Source organism: Euprymna scolopes, chromosome 36 (assembly GCF_053919585.1).
Source record: "Euprymna scolopes isolate OS-2025 chromosome 36, ASM5391958v1, whole genome shotgun sequence".
NCBI classification, from domain to species: domain Eukaryota; kingdom Metazoa; phylum Mollusca; class Cephalopoda; order Sepiida; family Sepiolidae; genus Euprymna; species Euprymna scolopes.
Window position 1 is genome coordinate 38971709 of NC_136517.1, and position 22241 is coordinate 38993949.

The following is a 22241-nucleotide window of genomic DNA, read 5'->3' on the forward strand; positions in this document are numbered from 1 at the left end:
AAAAAAAATCAATTTCATTTTGATAAAATGATATGTTTATAAAAATCAATTTGAATTTGTCTGGTTTTTTCAACCGTTAAATATTTAATTCTGACTTTTACTATTTCTCAAACAATGGATTTGTTATTATTAATTTGACACTTGCGTACGACCAACGCTCGACCCTCTTATTGGACATTAAAACCTTATTCAGCATAATTTTTTTAACCGTAAAGGACGTAAGATTAACCCCACCATACCACGAAAGACAAAGAAAAAAATGTCTGTGTTTCCTTAAGAAAATATTTTACCATGGAAAAAATTTGAAAAAAAAATTAATGTTAATATGTTTATTAAAATTAATTTTGCAAATGTTTGCTCTTTCCAAGGGTTACATTTTAAATACAGCACACACAGCTATATATATATATATATATATATATATATATATATATATATATATATATATATATATTAAAACAGTCTGATAAGGTTCAAATTAAAATGTGCAATAAAGAGCAAAAGAGAAATATATTAGTGTTAGAACAACTAAGGGAGATATGAAATCTTTAAAATCGGAAAGTTTGGAGGTATCAGAATCAGAAACATTTGTGCTTAAAAACTGGAATGGCCCCATCACTAACACACACACACACACACACATATACACACATACACACACACACACACACACACACATATATATATATATATATATATATATATATATTTAATTCCGACGGTATGAAAAATAGATTGGAGGCGGAAGGACCTGAACGCTCAACGTTTCGCCCGATTTATTTCATCCCTCTTGAAACAAGCCCGCATAAATCGGGTGAAATGTTGAACGTGCAGGTCTTTCCACCTCCAATCTATTTTTCATATATATATATATATATATATATATATATATATATATACAGGCTGACCCCAAAATATCGGACACAACTCTAATTAGGACCCGTTTCTTAGTGTTTTGTCCAAATGAAATGAAACTTTAGTCATAACTAGTTTATTATATTAAAAACATCACATCAAAACACTAGGGCCTTTGGCCTTTTTTTCTCTGTTCTACAGCATATGTTCTAGATGGCCTGCATTTCACTTTTTTTTTGGGGGGGGTCACCCTATATATATGTGTGTGTGTGTGTGTGTATATATATTATTTCATGTGCCCACATGAAATGTTATTAGAAGACACACCATTTTAAGTATCATAAGTGGTTTTTTAGCTAAATTACCATATATTTTCATAAGTTACGTGAAAAGTATGTATATATATATATATACATATGTGTGTGTGTGCGTATAAATAATTATATATTATTATATAAAAATAATTATAAGTTAGAGTTATTTTTAATACCTGCAGACACTAGTTTTTTTCTGTTTTCGCAATCATCAGTATATGTTGTGACAATTTCTACACGAAGATACTTCACACACATACACACTCACACACACACACACACATATATATATGTATATATATATATATATATATATATAGCTAATTATATATATATATATGTATATATAATGTTATCGACTGAAGAGTGGTTATATATTTTAAAGTTAACCCAGGGTACTATGAGGTTTTTCAATTAACACACTCTCTTTCTTTCTCTCTCTCTCTCTCTCTCTCTCTCTCTCTTCCTGATTTGCTTTTAGAATTTTCCAATTCTCGTCCATATGTTTATTTCCCATTTCCTTCTCTGTCTATCTGTATTTTTTTTATTCTCTATTTTCAAGTTCCTCCTTTCATTCCATGTTCACACATATGTAGAACTCAAAGATCCGCCACCCAACCGCTTTCCAATGGAATGTCCAGAATAGGACTATTTATCTGCGCGGAAGTAGAAAAAATTGTGTAATTTGAGATCGAATCACAGCTTTTTCGTGGTCCCTTGCTCATCACTCTTCAAGTGATGTTGATATCATTGCGCAATCGTAACCTTACACGGATGCACTTCAGGTGTTTGTCGAAAACCATGATAAGACTAATCTTTTCAAGTCCGCGTATATATATATATATATATATATATATATATATATATATATATGTGTGTGTGTGTGTGTGTGTGTGTGTGTGTGTGTGTGTGTGTGTGTGTGTGTAGATATATATACACACGTGTGTGTGTGTGTGATTCACTGGGTGATTCATTCACATATATCCTGATAGAAAAATATATTTCGTTCGAACCATTTTTTTCTGATATTATTCGGTCTTTACATACGGATTTTGCTGTCGTGATATAAAGCGAATTAACGTGGGCAGAAAGTGACGTAAGTAATCATGTACTAAATTCGACTCTACTAACGAGAAGAATTTACGTTGCCCGGGATCGAAAGATTCTCCCCAGCACTAATTGGAACGAAAGTCGTGCAAAGTCACGATAAATATATAGTCTTAAAGCACATCCGTCGTTTCCCTGGATCAATGAGTATGTATGTGCTCATTTGTTTCTGAGATCTGAACAGTTTTTGTTTGTTTGTTTTGTCTTTTTTTACTTTGGAGTCGCCACTTATAAAGGTTCAAAGACCACTCGAGGATAAGTGTTAATGAATGTAATGTAATAGTGTAGTAATCACTAATGTTGTTAATTGGGTATAACTATTTTATTTACGGGGACAGCTCAACAAAAAAACTTGTTTACATTGGATTTGAAGGCTATCATGTTGTATTCAACTGGGAAGCAGGCAAGCGGAACAGTGTTCCACAAGCCTGCAATTCTGGGAAAGAAGCTCTTAAGAGAGGAAGGGACATGTTTTCATGGAATCTGCGTTTAGATTTAGGCACAGATAGAGAGTGGGAAGGGAATCATTTATAATGGTTGTAGCTAGTCGGGTGTTTTGTAAAAGTCTGGTAAACGGAGAATATACATTGCAGTTAATTCGAGCACTTGCCATAAGAATAGCGATAGAGCAGAGAAAGACTAGCGCTGTCTCTTCTCTTGAAAAGAGGTTGCAGAGATGAAAATAACTGTATCGCCTACTAGATTATCAACATCTACTCTTTTAAGCCTCTCAGAGAGAAAGGATTTAATAATTGAGAGGACATTTCCATAGCTGGCGATCTTGCGAATAGACCTATATACCACAGTCTATTAAAAGCCTTTGGTATGTCAAGAGCTATTGCTCTAGAAACGACGCTCCCGTCGAGAGATTCACTAATCCTGTGTGATATAACAATTAGTACATCAGCTGTAGAGTTCACAGAACGGAAACCATATTGCATGTCACTGAGCAGGTTATATTAATTGAGGTGGTTGCTCATTTCTCTGTTTATCACAGATTCCAGCAACTTACTCATGACCCACAGGAGACCGATTGGTCTGTACTGAGAAAATAATGACTGCCCTCCGGAATTGTAAAATATTAAACAGACTGATGGAGTATTTCAGGATGTTGGAAAGCATTTCTCCTTAAGGGATCGTTTAACCAGCTTTGTAAGTATCGGAGCTAGTCCCGGTTGAAGCTTTTTGAGCACTTTGTTTTTCGTTGTGGAAACCTTCATGCAGAGGAAACCTCACAGCGCATTGATGCCTCGGCGAAATCGCAAACAAAACACGAATCGCACACGGGGCACGCGTTTCGGAACACCTGCCCGGAATCTTTGCATCTGAAATGTGTTTTAGTTAAATAGGTTTGTTTTGTTCGTCGTGTGTTTCGCGATTTATGTCAGAAATAAAAGCAAATTACATTCAACGTTTGAATAAGTATGTCAATCACAGGAATAAGATGTGCCGTCTTGGATAGCCAACAAAACGTTGACAATTGTGGTAATTTAAGCAACGAAAAAAAAAGAAGTTAAATCACACTTAAATAAGGTTCAATAAAAGAAGATTTACAAACGGTAAAAAATGATAAATAAAAAATCATAAAAATGAAAATGACTCTTGCTATAATTTAACACAAGACAGTTTACAAATATTGGATAATAAAAGATAATAAAATTAACATTTACTCTTTTTAATTTACAAATGCTAAATAATGGCATATAAAAATAAATTACTTTGATTAAGGTTTATTAAACTATACAATTTACAAATGTTCAATAAGGTTTAATGAAATATAACAAAAATAAAATTTACTCTGCTTAAATAAAGTTCAAATAATAATAATAAAAAAAATTACTAATGTTAAAAAAAAGGTTGTTTTGAAGATAACAAAAAAATACACTGGTTAAATAAAATCCCATGAGTGATAAAATTTACATGTTTTAAAAATGGTTAAATAAAAGATTGCGAAAAATAACATTTACTCTGGTTAAGTAAAATTCATTAAAAAGAAAATTTACAAAGGTTACATGAAGTTGAACAAGTGAAACATGCATTACCCCCTACGAAAGTGCACAGTGAATGAGGCATAACAAAATGACTAAGTTAAGCATCCCCCCCCCGGATTTAGTTCCAAAATGTCCCCAGGGGACGTCAAATCCTGGTTAAAATGAACAAACAGTGCAGTTTTAGGCCTTAACATATGTAAATTTGAGTTCTCCACCATGCAAGAAAAAAAAAACATGATCAAGCCTATCATTTGTCCTCCCCCCCCCCCACACACACACACTTAGTCCCAAAAGTCCCCAATTTAAACTTGAGTTCAGCACTAGGCAAAACTGCTAAATAGACATACACAGAGAATTTAGGACAAATATGGTAAAATAGTTCCAAAAATGGATTATTTTTATTAGTCCTAAAAGAGCTCTTGGAGCACATCCAAAAGTTACCGCGAATTATAGACAAACAAAATTATATAGAAATCAGTTAGTTATAACTCTTAAGAAAGGATTATAAAATTCCAAGGCATCAATTATTTTTTAATAAGCACAAAAGTCTGAATTTTAGCCATTTAAACCCGAACGGTGCCCCTGGTGGTGAGGGGGGGTCAACAGGAGTTTTCCCGGGATATCCGTTCTGTTACTTTTTTACTCATATCATGTTTAATGTTTGCGTAAAATTTACAAAAAATTCCAAGGCGTTGTTATTGAGAAAAGGGGAGACAGACAAACGGACAAGGGTGAATTTACAGGTCCGTCCCTCTTTTATCGGGGGACGAATCAAACATAACATTTTTCTTATAGATATAATAAACCTTCAAAGGGTAAATAAAATTTAATAAAAATAGAATTTACAAATGTCAGCTAACTTTACATAAAATGAGAAAATTTACTACCAATATCCCCGGCGTCGCCAGGGATTGAAGGAGATTGATGAAAATATATATTAGCAAAATTCCTGGCGTTGCTCGGGATTGAATGAGATAGGGGCAAATATATACTAGCAGAATAATCAGCGTCGCTCTGGATTAAATGAGGGTGGCATAATATAAAAGTTTGTACCGTGAATGGCTTAAACAATTTTCTATCTCAAAATTACTTGATTTATGAAGTGGATTCCGGGTATGGCTTAAACAGTTTACGATCTCAAAATTAGATTAATACATATATATTGTTGGTTGTCTATGAAAGTTTACTAGGTCAGTTTCTTTAGGGGGTAATCTATAGTTTTTTTAATGTTTTATGTTATTATCCAGGAAATATGTGATGGTTATAGTGGTGGGTAGAAAGAAGCATGATTATGTTAATTTTAAACGTGCACTTGCGTTTTCTTTTGGGGATTGGGTTGGAGAGAGTAATGTCCGTTTTGAGGTAAAAAAAAGTATGTGAAATTGTTTCATATACGTATTTAAATTACCCGTCTTAGTGTAGGTAAAATTATTTTAAATATGTGTTGTATATTACCGGTCCTTTTCTCATTGTTTATACGGTCTCGGGCAATGCGGGGTAGCCCCGCTAGTAAAATTTATAAAGAATAAATAAATAGGATAAAACTCGGAATTTATTTCGGTCAAATGAAATTAAATAAATCACAAATGTTACACGAGGTTTAAAGAAAAAAATCAAGGATTAAATATGATTATCTACCTATAAATATCTATACATATGAGAATGCTTGTGAGGACACTTTTCAACGTATATACTTAAAGAATATTTAATCTACAGACTTGTAATTTTGTATATAGGTTATTCAGACATTTGGGAAACTTTTTAATCGGCTTTAATCCGAAAAAAAAAAACTACCTGCTAAAGAGCCAAAACTGAAAAATTGGTAAGTGAGATTCATCGGATTTTTATTTGTTTGTCAACTGTTTTACGACTGCGCATGCATGAATCGTTCACCTGATAGATTCCTTATGTTAAGAATAAGTATGTTTGAAAACCCTTTTTAAAAGTTGGTTCAAGCTGACCTTATAGTCACCGTACTTGACACACCTGTCTCTTGGTTTTGGTTACGATCTCAGCTTGAGTATTATTTTTTTTCTCACACTAAGTGAAATTTTTATTAAAAAAAAGATACTAATCGCATGCATGTCCCAGTTTCTGTAGGAATTAAAATATAATATTTTGCGTATTTTAACACCGGGCAACGCCGGCCAGCCTGCGAGTAGAAAATAATATTCATGCAAATAAATTGGCAATAAACCAAATTTTACTAAGGTTTAACGAGATTTTATATAAAAAAAAACAAGGTTAAATAATCGTTAATAAAAATACAAATTACAAAAGTTAATTAAATTTGCAATGGATAAAAAAAATGAGGTTAGATAATTAGTTTTAATAACATTGAATAGTAACTTTATTGTGTTCAACTAACAATATTAACAAAGCGGTACTCATACTAGGCGGATTGAACCGTGGAAGTATCATGGAAATATCACATACACAAACGGTGCCCAGTCGATGTATATCCCCGTCGGCGGATCTGACAACATTAGATTTTTGCAGTTCTATGCTAGGAGACGTCGGTGTAACATAGCGTGGAGGATGCGCGTACGTTAATGCATGAGATGTGACAACACTGACTGGGGGAAAAGGGAATATAAAAAAGAGAAATACAAAGATCGCATGAGAGACAAGATAACGATCGAGATCTCGTGGAAAACATGCTAGACAACGTAGGTGATGTCACTGTCGTAACGACGATAAAATAAATGTCGTTGTGCAGAAAACAAAAAGCTGATTCGAGTTATTTCCTATTCTTTGTCTTGGTCTCCTTGACGACTGAAACTGCACATAACGTGTGTTGGTCGGCGGGCAACGTTACATCAACGTAATCCTGCATACAGCGCCTAATATTCCTAAATGGTCACCCCATCTTGCACTGAGCAGGCTCAACTTTGATGATCTAATGAGAACTGCTGTGTCACGGTCAATAGTTTTCCCCACTCTTTATCTGTGCCTAAATCAAAACGTAGCTTCCATGAACAAGGTTTCTTTCTTAGAAGTGCACGCCTGTGCAACTCTCTACCGCTTGCCTGTTTCCCACCTAACTACAACTTGGATGTCTTCAAGTCCAACATAAACAAATTCCTGATGAACCGCCCCCTTAAGTAAGACATTTTATCAAATCTCCAATACCAACGATTACTACGACACTATCCCATTGATTACAGTACATGCAATAACCCTTATCTCCGAGTGGCTTCCGGGCCTTGATAAGTGGTGACCTCCATGTAAAAAAAAAAATGTGATTTTTCCATTTCACACTGTTAAATAAGATTAAATAAAGATACTGCCCGATTAGGCTAAATATAAACGGAATATGGTTAAAATACACTGTTAATTAAAACTGATTAATAGAATTAAATACAAAGTATTAATAAATATTTTAAGAGGGAATATTGTTATTTTTCGTTTTTAAAATTATTTCAGATTAATATAATCATATGGGATACACTTCTCACAGCATTTCGACCGATGTAACCTCCGACCGTGTTAAATTGCATTTTCTCGAATTCTAACAATCTTACGTTTCAGAATTTTTGGGATCAAGATCGGTTATTCGTATTATTTGGATTCATCGGACTACTGTTCTCACCTTCAGTGTCATTTTTCACAACGTTCGGTCGATATAACCTCCGACCTTCTTCAAGCACATCTTGTCGAACTCAGAATTGTCCGCAAGGATCCATTGCGGAGTGGTTAAAATTCTTAGAAAAATTAATTGTAAAAGTGATAATCGCGTGAAGGCTGAAGGTTCAACTTTTAGTGTAGGCGAGTGAAAAAGGCAATTTCGAAGTACTTAAGACCTCTATCTAGTCATGGCTGATGGAACGAGAGCATTCTACTCCCCATGAAGTAAATAAAAGGTTCTTGTTCGAAATCCCGTCCAAATTACCGAGTTCGTAATCTAACTCTAAATATATTGACATCTAGTGTCCGTTTTTGCCTGAAATTGATTAACAACCCTATTCAGGCTTTCCTTTGTGTGCCTTGGGGAACAACTATCTCTTCATTGTTTTCTACTAAACTCACCCGCTATAACCTTTGTTCTGCTGGTCAACTTATTTTCTCTTTTCTGTTATAGGTTTCTAACTTACTTTTTTTTTCTTCTTCTTTCACACATTTTAGGGGTAGACGCCGATCGTATCATATATTTAACATGTCTTGTATATCAGTACCTGTTTACAACGTCATTTCCCTGAACACGTTTACTTAATTTATTGTGAAACTATCCTATTTCCACGTTAGTAATTCATCTCGTATGTCATCTTACTAGAGATATGTCGATCACTCATAGATACTTTTGGCGCATAAAGAGGTGATCAACGGGATGAGATACTTAACCAGTCTCGTTGGCTTAACATTAAAATGATAGATTTCGTATTAAGGGTGATAGGTATCAAAAAATCGTTAACATGTCCGACGGGTGGCACCGTTTAATGATAAACGCAGGTAAGTCGCCTATTAATAAGATAAAAGAGCTTGTCGTTAGGTGAAAGGCCGAGTTGATGTTGAGGTATCGACATTAGTCAAGTACCCACCCGGCCAAGTCCCGAGGGTTATAGCAACGATGGCGGAGTTGGTAAGAGAGGATTAGACTGATTAGTTGTTATTGTTTTTTTTGTTTTTTGTTTTTTTTTTAAGTCTAAATAGTAATTAATGGCGCTTTTATAAAACTTGTGGCTGATATTTTCTTCTCGGTAGTTACATCATGCTGGGGTTAGGGTTTGATGGAAAAATGTGGGGAGGGGGGAGAGAAGGGAAATGAAGAGTCAGAAACTGAGGGAGAGAGGAAGGGGAAGATAAACGGGTAAACTAAGACGTTGTCTGAATAGGAGAGGAGACAGATGCAAACATATTTATAGAGAGAGAAAAAGAGAGAGAGGGGAAAGAGGGAACGAGGAGGAAAGATGGAGGCGACACAGAGAGTAAAAGACGACAAAATAGAGAGATCTGGTGACACAAGTTTAAGAATGACAGTGAAAGGGAGACGGAAATACAGGGGAGCACTAAGTCATATGTAGATAGGAAGTAGAATGGAAACCTATTTATAAGAGGGGGGAGAAAGAGAGGGTAAGATAGAGAGAGAGAGAGAGAGAGGGGGATGATGGAAGAAACAAAGAGAGGAAAAGTTTGAAAAAAAAAAGAGAGAGAAGGCGTAACGAAGGTATGAGTGGGAAACTCCGTTAAGTGCATTCGAGAAACAGGGGACATATTTGGATGCAGACGGAGAGAGAGAGAGAGAGAGAGAGAGAGAGAGAGAGAGAGAGAGAGAGAGAGGGGGGGAGATGGCAGAGGAAGTTAGAGCGATGGGTACAGGAAAAGTAGAAGACGAGGAGTCATAGAAGTTGATTAATTTCAGAAAAAAGTGGAACAAAGGTAAGAGAAACTTTGGGGTGTCATTATTTTCTTGTCAGGGGTTAGTGGAAAAATGTCAGGCGGAGAAAGGACAGAAATAGAGAATGAGAGAGAGAGAGATAGAGGGAAAGAGAGAGAGAGAGAGAGAAATAAAGCTAGGTAAGGAGAGGAATGGAAACATAATTAAAGATAGGGATATATATATATATATATGTATATATATATATATTATTCCTTTATATATGTATGCATATATATATATATATGCATGTGTATATATAGATATTCCTTAATAATATATGTATATATGTATGCATATATATATATATATATATATATCAATTCCTTAATTAATATAAATTAATATATATATATATATATGTATATATATATATAGTAATTTATAAAATATATATGGCGATTAAGCTACACTGAATATTCGGCGTTTCATCCACTCTAAGACTCCTCAGGCTTATATAAGAGAGAGAGAGAGAGAGAGAGAGAGAGAGAGAGAGACAGAGACAGAGAGACAGAGACAGAGACAGAGACAGAGACAGACGGAGAGAGAGAGAGACTGCGAGATAATCGGTAAGTGGGGAGCCACGAAGAATAAACAGGAGATAGGCGTTTACATAAAGAAATATACTAATAACCTTATTCCTAGTCATGGCATCCGTCACGTCACAAGAGACAATGGATATCCTCTGTAAGGATGGCTACGCATGGGATTTTGAAGCGAGAGTTGCGCAATTCCAACCATACTTCGTCTGAGTCGGCAAGAAATCTGTGATGACTGGAAACAACTCCGAGATAAGCAAAGAGAAAATACCGCACCTGTTATTCCCAAATGGTCACAGCATTTAGTAGTTACCAGATTCAATACTGCTTAATTCAAGTGATCTAACCGGAACCGGTGTGTCTACGTGATTTTGTCGGATCTTACATAGACAAGAGAAAAATTTAAGTTGTCCTTGAGAACCGTACATCCAAACAAAATATTAATACGCGTCTACCCCGGGAGTCGATCCTTTGATTTTCGTTGTTTTTGATTTTCATTGGCGACCTCCCTGATGAAATTACGTTCGAGATGGGTATACCACGCTCTACTCTCGATATGTGGGTACAAGGAATGCGCACATATCTAAGACAATGGGTGATTTCTTTTAGAAAATAACCTCCAGTTTCTATTTTCATTAGAACATGAATTGCTTGTATTATTTAATGATACTAAGACAAACCCCCTTTCCTTTAACAATTCCGCCCCTCTTCACAATTACTATTAAAATGGTAAATGGTTTGTTGCACCAGATCTACCCTTTCAAACTCTCGCCCTTACCTTCCCGTGTAACATGAATTGGAACAAATAAATAAAAGATACCGTCATTGATGCTGCAAAGAAGGTGGGCTCCCTCTACCGTGCTAGAAAATGTCTCATACCTGCCAGTACCTTATATCTCTACCTTTATTTGTGCCTAAACCTAAATGTAGATTCCATGAACAAAACGCCTGTGGAACTCTCTTCCGATTGCCTGCTTTCCAGCTGACTACAATCTGATTGTCTTCAAGTCCAACGTAAACAAGTTCTTGATGAACGGTACCCCTAAGTAATCCAATTTACAAAATTTCCACTACTTGTGTTTACTACGCTATAATCACATTGACTAATGTATACCAATTAACCCTTATCCTCGAGTGGCCTCTGGTGATTCCTGTGTAAAAAAGCTAAAAGGGCACTCATTAAGTTACAACAGCTGCCAAAACGTCCCCCTACTTTGTATCAATGCCCCAATCTAAACGCAAATTCCATGAACAAAGCTTTAGTCACTTGCGATATTCTATTCCACTGATCTGCTTCTAAGCTGACTACCACATATGAAAATGTTCTTGCTATCCCGTCCCCTTAAATAGCCAAATTCTACCCAATTTCTATCAAAAACTATCACTGAGATGTTTCCGAACCGACCATCTTACACTAATAGACCCTTATTCTTGAGTGGCTGCGGCCTTGATAAATGTTGACACCGTCGTGGGGAAAAAGGCTATTATAATGAACACGTTTTAGAAAAAAGATACGGTACAGAAGAAACGCGAAAAAGTGAGAGTGGAAAAAGAGAAGAGGGTGGGGGGGGAGGCGAAGAGAGGGAGAAAGCGAGAAACAAACAAAAAAAATACACGAGTAGAAGGCAGAAGCGACACGAGAAGAGATTAGTGTGTGAGCGAGGAGGAGGGAAAAATAAAGAGAGAAGGAGAAAGGACAGAAGAAGAAAAAGACAGAAAAGTGATGCGCTGATAGAAAGTAAAAACGTATAGAATAAGGAAATAGATAAAGGAAGAGATAAAACTAGAGAGAGAGAGAGAGAGGGTAGACAGGGAAATAAAAAGAAAAAGAAAGAGAAAGATGCAGAAAAGAAGAAAAATAACAAGAAATAAAGGAGAGCTATAGAGAAGGGGGAAAAAGATGAGAAAAAGAAAAGAGAAAAATTGAAAAGAAGTTGGATTGATAGAAGCCCCCCCCAAAAAAAAAAAACGGTAATTATACAAAATTTGGACCGGACGTAATTTACCGTCTGCTCGGCTTTGCTCGGAACATGACGTCATGCGCTCGGGTTTGACTACAATCTGATGTAAGACGCTGATCAGCCAAGGGAGCAGACGATCTTTGGGGAAAATATTGGAAAAAAAATTCAATAAATTAAGTGGCGTGAAATTCTCAGGGAATGTCCCGGCTGTCTTAATTTAATTTAATTAAAAAAATTTAAAAAAAAAAAAAGGTTGCACGGCCCCACTCTACAGGAAGAAAAATGTTCATGTAAAAATATTAACAAAAAAATTGTTTACTTTACATTAGTAATAAAAAAACAAGAACAAATAAAAAAATACATAAAAAACACATAAAAAGTGTTCATTTTTAGACTTTTGTTAAGAAATATGAAAAGCACAAAAAAATAGTTATCTTATTAATTTTGTGCGATTTTGTTTGTCACAAAAAAAACGGTTGATAAAAAATTTACATTAGTTACAAAAACAAAATAAAAAATACAATTTGCTTATTTTTTTCACTTAAAAATTTTGTTAAAAAATGAAAAAAATGTTACGTTAGTTCGTTGTTTCTCTTTTATTCTCGTTATTTTCTGGTGATTCTATTATATTTCAATGTTTTCTTCAGTATTTTCCTTTAGTAGAATTGTTACGCTTAGATAATCGACAAACTCGGCGAAACCCAGGATATTCCGAACAAAGCCGAGCGCTCAGTTAGTTACGTTTGGGTCTAATACTGCACAAGGACCGAAAAAAACTTACTCCCACCAGACAGTACCGTATATCTTTACAAAACTATCTTCCGCTCATTCATGAAGTATGTGTGCCACATCTCGACTTGAGCATCTACAACTAGTCTCCCGTCTTAAACAGGGTCGAAAACAGAGTCTCAAATCTAATTAGTCCGGCACTATCGGCCAAGCACAAAACTCTGCCTCATCGCCACATTTTGAATATATAGGCCTGTTTTACAAATACTTTAATCGAACCCACACTTATAGAAGCATAACACTTATGCAACCCCTTGACGTAATACTCCCGACTAACTCGACAAAAAGCAAAATCCCACCTCTTCACTGTCGAGATCCCTAGATACCAGAAAGCCTCATATTTAAATAATTTATTTCCTCTTTCTGCTAGACTTTGGAGTTCCCTTTCCGTTTCCTGTTTCCCGAATGTACTAAAAATTTAAAGGTAATGCGAACAGATATCTTGAAGCTCAACTCTCCATAGTTCTCTGTTAAACACGATTCCAAATAGTAGCTTTTACTGTTGTAATCTGCTTGTTTGGAGCGAAAAAGAGTAAAATAGAAGTTGAATTAAGCTGCCAGACAGGCTGCAAGATGAAGTAGCTAAAAAAAAATCAAAGAGCGAGTTGAATTCTGCACAGATTTATCGATCTTGGATGGATGCAGAGATGTGGTCTGTTGGTCGGGTAGGTCGGGTATTTGGACGTTGTTAGTTGGCAGTTAGTTGAAGATTGCCAGAAAAGCAGAAAGAAAAAAAAATGAACTTGGGTTATACAGATAAAAGTCTATCGAAGGTAAGGGGCGTGGAGAGGCGAACTGCAGGTGCGAGCTGGTTGGAACGATAAAGGGGCATTTTGTATTGGTTACACGTATGCAGGGATGTTGAAGCGAAGCTAGATGATGGGGACGACGGAAGGCAAAAAGAAATTAAGAAAGATCCCCCCCCTCCCGTAAAATTAGGGAAAAAAATAAAAAAATGGAACGGATAAAAAATAAATTGAAGAATAATAATGCGGATAGACGAAAAGGCAGTAGTTATTGAATTCAGAAGTCATATATATATATATATATATATATATATATATATATATATATATATATATATATATATATACGTACACACATACGCACATACGTATATATATATATATATATATATATATATATATATATATATACGTACACACACACAAGCACACACACAAACACACACATATATATATATATGATAATATATAAAGATTAATTCATATAAGTCGATATATATTACAAGTTTTTATATAATTAAATTAGAGGTTTATCTTTTAATGTAACTAAATCATAAATGTTTACTTGACTTTATATACGGGGCGTCCACAAAGTCTGGCTGCATAATCTATACTATGCCCACAAAGTCTGGCTGCATAATGTAGCCAGGCTTTGTGGACACCCTGTATATAGGTATACACGCACACACACATACATACACGCACACACACACATATATATATGTGTGTGTGTGTGTGTGTGTGTGTGTGTGTGTGTGTGTGTGTGTGTGTGTGTGTGTCACTGTCTTACAGCGAAACAGTACAGTATGTGGATGACTATAATGCTCCCTATCTTGGGTTGATCATATTGGGAAGTGATATACAAACTGTCATTAGCATATTAAACGAGGCACTTTGTGTAAACAAATTGAGCGGAGGCATTTGGACGATGTAAAAACATCGTTAATTCATTACCCACAGCATGAGAAACCGTATAGCGCAATGGCGAGAAGCCTTGACTCTCATTTGGGCGGTCGGGTTTCGATCCTGGTTGAGGCAGTTGCCTGTCTAGCCCCACTGATCTGCGAAACAGTACTGTATGTGAATGAGTATATATATATATATATATATATATATATATATATATATATGTATATATATATATAAATAATTACAGTAATTTATAAAATATGTATGGCGATTATATCGCCATATATATTTTATAAATTATTAACTAGCTCTACCTACGTATTGAGCACTTTTGAAGTAAATACTTAAATTTTACGCATAAATCTATACTTTCGTATATTAATTTTATGTGAGTAAATGAAGTATATATATATATATATATATATATATATATATATATATATATATATGCTATACAAATGAATACGTATTCATATTTTATGAATAACATCTCCTTCAGTGTTTTAATAAGTCTTCGCTTTCAATTTTGAACCTAAATACGAAACCTTCAAAAGCATGGTTGAGATCTGATGAATTAAATATGGTGCTATAAAAATTATCAAACAAAAAAACGTATTCTCCTTGGCTTTGAATCAAAGGGATTTTTTCGGAAGGGTGTCTATACATTCTCTATAATAAGTAAGCGTGTTCTATTCTTATGACTGTTCGAACATTAAAAGAGTTCTATTTCATTTCATCGACATTTTTTTCTTTATCATATAATTTTTATTCCATAAGGGGAAAAAGCATGCAAACTATATTTTTCCGAAGAACACATATCTGTCTCTGATGAGTTGTTTGGTGAATTTCCGCTATTCAACGAAACACCCGTAAGAGGTAGGACATTGATATATGAACAAAAATACTATGAGTGTTAAATAAATGCATCTTATGGCTTTGGGAGTATTACTAACACCAGATATATATTACACATCATATAGAAAGAACTTTGTGTGTGTGTGTGTGTGTGTTTGTTCTCTACTGACTCGGAAACGGCGCGGCCGATTTGTTTTTTAAATTTCACATAAAGATAATTGATGTGTCTGGAAGTGTTCTCATGTTAGTTTTGTTTCGGGATGCGGCTGATAAGTATCAAAAGTCGATAGTCGGAAAAATACGAGTTAAGAAGGAAGTCTGACTTTGAAAGACGTTAACACGTTCATACAACCTAACATCGCAAGTGCATTTGAGAAGGTTTATAATCCCACAAGTAGAAATGTTCACCCTATAAAATCAACTGTAGGTTCTTTTATAAGACAGGCGCGCGTTCTGAACGGATGCACCTTTTTAGAGTACAAATGAGCAATGATACTTGACGTTTGCATTTTAACCTTCAAGTGAAACCATAATATCAACAGAAGATTACCTGCAGAAATCACCGCGAGGTGGCATGTGAAGCTTCCTCTCGGTACACAGCGGAGGTGGGGGTGGAGAGCGTCCTTAATTCAAGCAGGCAATAAACTATTTGGTTTAAAAAAATTTTTTTAGGTTATTTCACCAATTTCGATGACAATAAAATATGGGAGAGTGAAACATTTGTTGATCCTGATTCTATCCCGGACAATGCCGGGTCTTCTTGTTAGTATGTATAGATAGATATAGAGAGGAAAAAGGGGCGAGAGAAAAACATAGGAGATATTAGTGATGGGATAATTCCAGTATTTCATCAATTCCAATACAATTACCGTTCAATTCCAGTATTTCATCAATTCCAATACAATTACCGTTCAATTACATTATTTCATCAATTCCAATACAATTATCGTTCAATTCCAGTATTTCATCAATTCCAATACAATTAGCGTTCAATTCCAGTATTTCATCAATTCCAATACAATTACCGTTCAATTCCAGTATTTCATCAATTCCAATACAATTAGCGTTCAATTACATTATTTCATCAATTCCAATACAATTACCAATCAATTCCAGTATTTCATCAATTCCAATACAATTAGCGTTCAATTCCAGTATTTCATCAATTCCAATACAATTACCGTTCAATTACATTATTTCATCAATTCCAATACAATTACCGTTCAATTCCAGTATTTCATCAATTCCAATACAATTAGCGTTCAATTACATTATTTCATCAATTCCAATACAATTACCGTTCAATTCCAGTATTTCATCAATTCCAATACAATTACCGTTCAATTCCAGTATTTCATCAATTCCAATACAATTACCGTTCACTTCCAGTATTTCATCAATTCCAATACAATTAGCGTTCAATTACTGTATTTCATCAATTCTAATACAATTACCGTTCAAGTACAGTATTTCATCAATTCCAATACAATTACCGTTCAAGTACAGTAGTTCATCAATTCCAATACAATTACCGTTCAAGTACAGTAGTTCATCAATTCCAATACAATTACCGTTCAAGTACAGTATTTCATCAATTCCAATACAATTACCGTTCACTTCCAGTATTTCATCAATTCCAATACAATTAGCGTTCAATTACTGTATTTCATCAATTCCAATACAATTACCGTTCAAGTACAGTATTTCATCAATTCCAATACAATTACCGTTCAAGTACAGTAGTTCATCAATTCCAATACAATTACCGTTCAATTCCAGTATTTCATCAATTCCAATACAATTACCGTTCACTTCCAGTATTTCATCAATTCCAATACAATTAGCGTTCAATTACATTATTTCATCAATTCCAATACAATTACCAATCAATTCCAGTATTTCATCAATTCCAATATAATTAGCGTTCAATTCCAGTATTTCATCAATTCCAATACAATTACCGTTCAATTCCAGTATTTCATCAATTCCAATACAATTACCGTTCAATTACATTATTTCATCAATTCCAATACAATTACCGTTCAATTCCAGTATTTCATCAATCCCAATACAATTACCGTTCACTTCCAGTATTTCATCAATTCCAATACAATTAGCGTTCAATTACATTATTTCATCAATTCCAATACAATTACCGTTCAATTCCAGTATTTCATCAATTCCAATACAATTACCGTTCAATTACATTATTTCATCAATTCCAATACAATTACCGTTCAATTCCAGTATTTCATCAATTCCAATACAATTACCGTTCAATTCCAGTATTTCATCAATTCCAATACAATTACCGTTCACTTCCAGTATTTCATCAATTCCAATACAATTAGCGTTCAATTACTGTATTTTATCAATTCCAATACAATTACCGTTCAAGTACAGTATTTCATCAATTCCAATACAATTACCGTTCAAGTACAGTAGTTCATCAATTCCAATACAATTACCGTTCAAGTACAGTAGTTCATCAATTCCAATACAATTACCGTTCAAGTACAGTATTTCATCAATTCCAATACAATTACCGTTCACTTCCAGTATTTCATCAATTCCAATACAATTAGCGTTCAATTACTGTATTTCATCAATTCCAATACAATTACCGTTCACTTCCAGTATTTCATCAATTCCAATACAATTACCGTTCAAGTACAGTAGTTCATCAATTCCAATACAATTACCGTTCAAGTACAGTATTTCATCAATTCCAATACAATTACCGTTCAAGTACAGTATTTCATCAATTCCAATACAATTACCGTTCAAGTACAGTATTTCATCAATTCCAATACAATTACCGTTCAAGTACAGTATTTCATCAATTCCAATACAATTACCGTTCAAGTACAGTATTTCATCAATTCCAATACAATTACCGTTCAAGTACAGTATTTCATCAATTCCAATACAATTACCGTTCAAGTACAGTAGTTCATCAATTCCAATACAATTACCGTTCAATTACTGTTCGAAATTCCTGATTCCAATACAATTACAAATTTCGATTATTTTATTGCTTTTAAATATTTCGTTATAAAGCAGATTCTATTTAATTTGTTTCCACTCGACTTACATGTGCATATATTTTTTTTAAATGTGGAAATTGTTGAGAAGGGTCATACATTACCCAAATCGATATTTTTAGAAACTAGATGTTTACCTAATAATTGATAGTACTCGTACCGTATGGGTTATATCTCTATAGCGCTATTTTTTTTTTTTTTGTCTTCAGATAGACGCACTGTCTCATAGCCTTCTTTCTATACGGGTGATTTGACAGTGTAGCCTAAGGTGGTCTGTGTCCTGAGAGGTGGGGGGGGCTTCTTTGCACTTTGGGCAGATTGGTAAGTCTATTTGTCTCCTTTTTTTTTTGTTTTTTTTTTACATAGGTGTCACCACTTATCAAGGCCGATCGGCCACTCAAGGATAAGGGTTTCATGGCAGTAGTGCAGTGTTTAGTTTGGATCCGGTTTAGGGCTACCCACTGTTTCCTACTATTTGCAGCAAAAGCCTGGGAGGCGTAAAGACGTCTCATCCTTTTGGAATATCGTTTCTCCATTCCTCATTCCATGTCTCAGCTGGGTTGAAATTTTTGATTTTGGAGTTGTAAAACGTATTTCAGGACTTCAGTCTGTAGGTATCTGGGGCATCTCTAAACATTTGTTAGACGTTTTGAATCCATTTTTGAGTTGCCTCTTTCCTCCTTATGTGGGGTAGTGCGATTAAGCTTGCTACTGGTACCCATTGTGTTGGGGTTGACTTCAGACATCCTGAGGTAATATGCATGGTTTCTGAGAGTAATTGATATATAATAAATCTCAGCTGTCTGTTTAAATGTATGTATGTATGTACATTTATGTCAGGTCATGTCATGTGTACTGGTACCCTGTAACCCAGTACTACTTGCCTCATGGTCGGGTCACCGGTCACTGAACTGGTTCCCCCACCAGACTTGTTTGGTGAGGAGGGCGGCTAGTATCCCTGAAGAATTAAAAACAATACCTTCCAGAGGGCGAATGAACCCCTTTTTGTGGGTCAACGGGGTGGAGAGGGCTCCCGTAAGCTGTGGTGAAGGCAACCTTTCTAGGAGAAGCAAATCTCTGATATAAAAAAATCATAAAACGGGAGACCAGTACCCGCATTAAGAAAAATTGGCTAAAAACATTACTTCCTACAAACTCAACTGGACACTTTTCTACATTAAGGGGTCGCTTTTTTCGCCGATATTTTCGAAAGCCATCCCCTCTTTTCGATTGACTTCCGGTTTGACGATGGACGCAACGCTGCCTCATTACTACCACTTTTTATTTTTGCTCAACACACTTCCAAACGCCCGGGCAACGCCGGACCCCCAGGCTAGTCACCACATACATTTTGCTGATATTATCGACTCGTGAAACTGCCATCATACCTTCTAAGAAAATATTAAAAAGTATCTCTCAAAAAATTAAATGGAATTCGTAACAAAGTAAAATTATTCTCCAGCCACAAAACCTCTCTCTCAATCAAGCGGTTTTCTCCCTCATTATTCTCTCTTTCTCTTTCCCTCTCTCCCACGTGTATATCTCTAGTCTCTCTATCTAACAAAGTCATATACGATCATCCATCCTTCCCTATCTCTCCTCAACAAACTCTTTATGCTCCACCCATTCTGTTGATGGCCCGTCCGTTTCGCTCCGCGACGATTGTTTATCTTTAATTAAAACATGACGTAATTCCCTCCTATCAAAAGAAGACCTAAAAAAAAAACAAAAAAAAAACAACAAAAACATACTCATATGAAAAAGCAGAAGCAAAATACAAGAAAAAAAATACCCCTCCATCCATAAAAAAACAGGAATTAAAACCGACACATTTTTTTTTAAATAATGAATACAATGAAACGTTTGTAAGGAAAGAAATCGGGCAGTCAACACCAATGTATTTGAATCGTAATATGGCCGATATAAATTAGTATACGAGAAAACCTTTAAATTCAAACAAAACACGAACAGCTAGACTTTGAAATTCCCTTCCTGCTGCCTACTTCCCTGGCTATACTGATATTTAAGTTTAAATGTAACATAAACAAATATCTTGTTCTCTTTCCCAGACATGAACCCAAATAGTAGCCCCTTAAGTCCAAGTGGCGATATGCTTTGTAAGGGGTGAACACGAGTAAAATAAAAAATATAAATAAAAAATTCGTTCTCTCAGCAATCATAATTCTGTTGAACTATTCATTTACATCGGATTTAAAACTGACCATGTTGTAGCACTCTGGGAAGCAATCTTGTGGAAACATTTCTCACGGATAGTAAAGTCATTAAAAAGAAACGCTGTACGTGAAAATTCAGTTAAAAAAATAAATGGCCGGATTATCAGCTGAATGGTGGTAAATAGTGTAAAACGATTAGACTTGTCAGTCCGTTTAAACCCTTTGGCGTAGACTCACTATTTTATGTTAAACTAGCAAGGCAACCCGGCGTTGCTCGGGACTGTATAAGAGAACATTTTTGTACATACTTGTTATTCTTAGGATAGAGGAATTTTTGATGCCTATGTATCATTTGCCATCTATAGCAAAAGAATATTTTACCTGCCCTAGGACGGGTATTACACAACATATGTATGGAATAATTGCACCTTCCCTAGGACAGGAAATTTATAGCACGTATATGGAAAATATTCCTTACCTAGGGCTGGTAATGTACAACACATATTTAAAATGATTTACATAAATTTTTGTTGTTCTAAATTTTCTAAATTTTAATAGTTGAATATGATTAAATTTGTGCTTATTTTTGCATTAAATACTAATCTCTATTCATCCATAAATGTGCACCGACGTGGATACCATAATACTTTGTTCGCTGCAATTTGTAATAACAAAGGTCCCTGCAAAATTTCAGTAAGATCTACCAACTATTTTCCGAGAAAACGTCTACAGTAAACGTCGTATTATGGCAAGGTATCCTTATTAATCTCTGTTAATCATCAACTGTGCATCGAACGGATCTCATAATACTTAGTTCGCTGGACCTTATCATATTGAAGGTCCATGCAAACCTTTAGCCGAATTGACTAAGTAATTTTTAAGAAAAGCTGAACCAAAGGACAATCCGGACAGACTAGGGGAAATATAATATAGATTTAAAAAAAAATGTTGAACTGCATGAATAAAACTTGGTTGCTTTTTGGGATGTTATGATGCAAAGTATTTAAATTTTAAGACCACCATGCTGCAGTTTGCAGCGAAGCAGTTTAATGATAATGTGTTCTATAGATATTCTTAGAAAAAAAAACTATGTTCATGTAAATGCCGTTTGATATTAGACACAGGAAGGAAGAAATGGAAATTACTTTCGGTCGTGATAGGAAGAGTACCTTTTCACATGCGAGTCGCCGCTCGTCAAGACTAAAAGCCACTCGAGAATAAGGGTTAATAGGTTTAATAATCGGTAGTCGTAGAAATTGGGTAGACTTTTTATTATTTAATATGACAAAAACTTTTTTTACATTGGACTTGAAAATGACAATGTTACAGTCATGTGGTACAGAGTTCAAAAGCCAGCCATCTCCTCATAGGAACATACCAGAAGTAAGAACCAGGTACTGAATTTCCCTTGAGTAACTTCCTGGGGGCGTGAACTGAAGTGGATACTGTTGATCCTAAAATTGGTGGATCGTCCATTTTTTATTTGTTGGATAGATTAATGTAATATTGATAATAACAATATATATATATATATATATATATATATATATATATATATATATATATATATATATATATATATA

General features: G+C 34.9%; 1 protein-coding gene across 5 annotated transcripts in view; it reads left to right on the plus strand.

Annotated features, from left to right (window-relative positions):
- LOC145260423 (homeobox protein six1-like) overlaps positions 1-22241 on the plus strand; it is a 1097433-nt gene that overhangs the window by 98841 nt on the left and 976351 nt on the right. The gene's annotated exons all lie outside the window — the stretch shown is intronic.